The sequence below is a fragment of the Micropterus dolomieu genome, linkage group LG04 (assembly GCF_021292245.1).
Source record: "Micropterus dolomieu isolate WLL.071019.BEF.003 ecotype Adirondacks linkage group LG04, ASM2129224v1, whole genome shotgun sequence".
In the NCBI taxonomy this organism is placed as follows: Eukaryota; Metazoa; Chordata; class Actinopteri; order Centrarchiformes; family Centrarchidae; genus Micropterus; species Micropterus dolomieu.
Window position 1 is genome coordinate 26,163,977 of NC_060153.1, and position 3,878 is coordinate 26,167,854.

The window sequence follows — 3,878 nt, forward strand, 5'->3', positions numbered from 1 at the left end:
AAGTAGCTCACTGCTATTTTCACAATGTAATTTGCCTACCTTGCACCACAGGTGAACATCTCAGTGTAAGAATATTATATTTCATTATACAGTAAAAAGGGCATGTAACAGAATGGGGGGGGGGGGATACCTTTATATTAATTTTCCATTATTAAGGTTGACATATAAGCAAGGTAGCGATAGGAGAAGTCAGCCTGCAGAGACTCTCATGATGCAAGGAGATGGGGTGAATCATGCTGCAGGAAAGTTTCATACACTCCCAATGACAATTAGAGTGGAACACAGTTTTGTTAAGGCTATCTGTGACACAGGGGAAGAAAAGAAACCATCTTTACAGCTGCTCACTATGTCAAAATTAGTTAATTTGACAGTTGTAGGTATATGTATGATAGCAAGTCACCAATGATTGTGAAACAAAGGAAATAATTTGACAGGTGGGAAATGTTGGTTTAGACCCCATGTGTTTTCAGCGAGGAAGGATGTGTCAATGACAAGCCTCACTGATGCAACCTGGAGAAATAGAAGATGAAAAGCACACTTCCTGTGTGGCCTAATCAGGTTCCTGTGTGTCTGTACCCACCGGTGCTAAAGACACAGTTCTCTCTAACCCTATTATTTCAGACACACTCACGAAAAAAAAGTCTGAAAGGAGATAAACAAATTGTCCATTCCTTGTCCTTGACACCTCAGAATAATGTACGGATAAATATAAAATTCATAATTTATCACACTGAGGTTTTTGAGAAAGCAATGATGAAGCAATCAAAGTGAGGAGTCATTTTAAAAGCAGCGCTAATGCAGCAATCAGCTTTGGGTGATTTGTCAATAGAAAGCAATTCATGTTTCTGCTCTAGTGCAATGCCCTACAGGTAAACAAGGGAAGAAATGAGAAACGTTCAAGTGCACTCTTCCTCTCCACCACACACACACACACACACACACACACACACACACACACACACACACACACAAACACCTCCTCAGCTGTTGTTTTCAGCATGTTAATCAGGCTTTGGTATGGTTGTAGCCCTGAGGCGCTATGTGATATAAACACAGATAGAATAAATATCTGATTTTAGTACCTTTAAATGACTAACTTTGTTGTCTTCCTCCCTGATGGCTCTGAGAAGAAAGTTTGTGATTAAGTATTTATGATGTTTAGCGTTCAACAAGGCCACTATCTCTCAGATGCCGGAGCATTAAATCTTAAAAAGAATGATACTGCACAATGTGCTGCTGCGAGCGCTTATGACCTTTCTGTGAGAGGCCATCGGTGGTACACGGCTGGCATTTGAGACGAGATCATTATGGCTCTGATTTTAATTGAGGCCTTTATCCCAGGTGTAATCAGGGCTAAATAAACAACGCTGGAATCATCCAAGCCTCAATTACGCCTATGGGGAGAGTTGATGCGGAGATGCAATGTGCTGCTTCTTCATTATCAGCTGAAACTAATACTTGATGAAAGAGTCTGATATCTCTACCTGTCTCTGCAACTAATTGTCTGTAATTAGTACAAGGCAGGGGCAATTGTGAAGGTTGATATTATTATGAGAAATATCATTGGGTACCAAATATCATTGGGTACAATTTTCTATTGTGTGGGCTTTGAAAAAAAGACTTCTGGAATGACTTTAATTGCTGTCATAATGGGCATTTTCACATGGGAATATTACATGACACCATTAAGACAAAATGGGGGTGTCTGAGAAACACATCTTCATTAGGAGGATTTTGTCATCTTCTAATCATTGTTTAAATAGAAGATTCCACAGTAGTAGACAGGCGTTAATCTTGCAAAAGACCTCCAAATGACTCCACACCTCTGTGGCCAGAAGACAAACAAAACTGAAACAGAAAAGAAAAGACATAACAGTAATACTTCTCGGTAGTTAATTAAGTGACGAAATAAGCTTGGAAATCCCCTGAATCAAATTACACAACAGGGGCAGCACACATACAGTATACACACTGCTGCTCTGTAACGAATGGGCTTAATGCAATCACACATCTTTAATGAAATCATGTGAATTAATGTCTTAGATCTTTGCTTTTATGAATTTGCCTCCGGTGGCCAATGCACCAGGAAGTCAACGGAAATTATTCAGCCGCTGCTCTGTGGAACAAAGTCTGTGTGTGTCAGCACATGCCTAGGAGGAAATGGGGAAGTAATAGGACAATGAGGAATGATGCACTTACTCCTTGGTATTGCGATATAGTGTGTGTATAGAAGTGTACTTTTAACATTTTAATACATATTTTTTTTTCTGCAACGATTTCACATTTATATTAAGCAGTTACTGATTCAGTTACTAATGTTTAAGCAAGTTCTTTTATTTTATATCCCCTGTCCTTATCTGGTGGGTCATATCAGAAAAGTGGGTCGCAGGTCTGTTTTGAGTGGACTGCAGTCATGTGCATGTATATATTTGTAAGTGCATTGAGTTTCTGATGCCTAAGTTTTATTTTAAATCACTGTGCCATGCTTTACTGAATCATTAGAATCAGTTCGTTAAAAAGATTTGTTTGAGTTCAGAAGATTTGATAACCTAATTGTTTAGTGCTTGACCGGAGCTCCAATGGCGTATTCCCACTCACTGAACTGAAACTCGGCTTTATGTTCAGTTCAGCTCACTAACTAGTGAATCGGGAACAATCGTTCTTCACAACACCTTAATTAGTAAACTAAATATTTAATACTACTTTCTACTTTGAGACTTAAGAGTGAGGGCTTGAGCGACTCAGCAACTTTTTTTCACTGGGGCTCGCGTTCTCTGTGTCACTGAATATGCACTGTTCCCTCACAGTGAAAGGGTCTGAGATTAGGGGTGGGCCGACAGACGATGCCATCATCCATCTGCGATGGCTGACAGACATCACGACGTTGAGCAGACATTGTGATTGTAAAACACCTTTCCCATTATAAAGCCATGTGAAAGCAGGTTTCAATCACCACAAACATTATTATTATAAATTTTAAATATGTTTCACACACAGACACAGACACACAAGAGGCCTACACCTCTGGTAAACACACTGGCTTGTCCTGCCTCTCTCTGTCTCTCTCTCTCTCTCTCCATCCATCTACTCCACTTTCTCCATCAGCAGTATGTTTAATCAAGTTGCATTAAAGACAAAGAACAGAATTTTTCCACTTGTGGGCTTGTTAATGATGTAGCCTATCAAACAACCGCAACCAACATCTATGTGTTCAATGCTGCTTTAATGTTACCTAGTCTGTGCTTGTAAAATATCCACCGTGACTTGTAACGTCATAGCCTACCAAGTTTTTAACCGAGTGAAGTCTGTGCGAGTGAACACATGCACATAAGACGACAGCTACCCCCTGCAGGTTGCAGGTTTCACCACGCATTGCAAACTACAAAAGGTGCGCGCATTTAACATTACTGTGATGTCTTACTTTTGGCTAGAAATGTATTTTAATCAGTGCTTCACCTGGAAGAAAACATGAAGGCATGTGGTTGAAATGCGTATTACAACAACAAACACAAAACTCCTCCCAAAACTTTTTTTAAGTTTTTAAGTTTCTTAAGTCATTAACAGAGGAGAAGAAATATTTAGAATAGATATAGAAAATGGATCACTAGAATGTTTTTTCTTGCCTCTCAGGGATTCCATAAAAAATGTCTGATTTGTTAAGCACGGACCTGCCCGATATCAGTCTGGATGATCAATTTTCGCGCAAAATACAACAGAGGAATCTATGCCTGGTCCCAGTATTTTGTTACCCTATGTATAACACACAACTCCATGAAGCTTGGAGGCTCGGCCAGAAAGTCAAACCAACCATTTTTATCCACACCAAACACACATCAAACACCAAGCATCTAAATGAACTTATATCACAACATAAATCG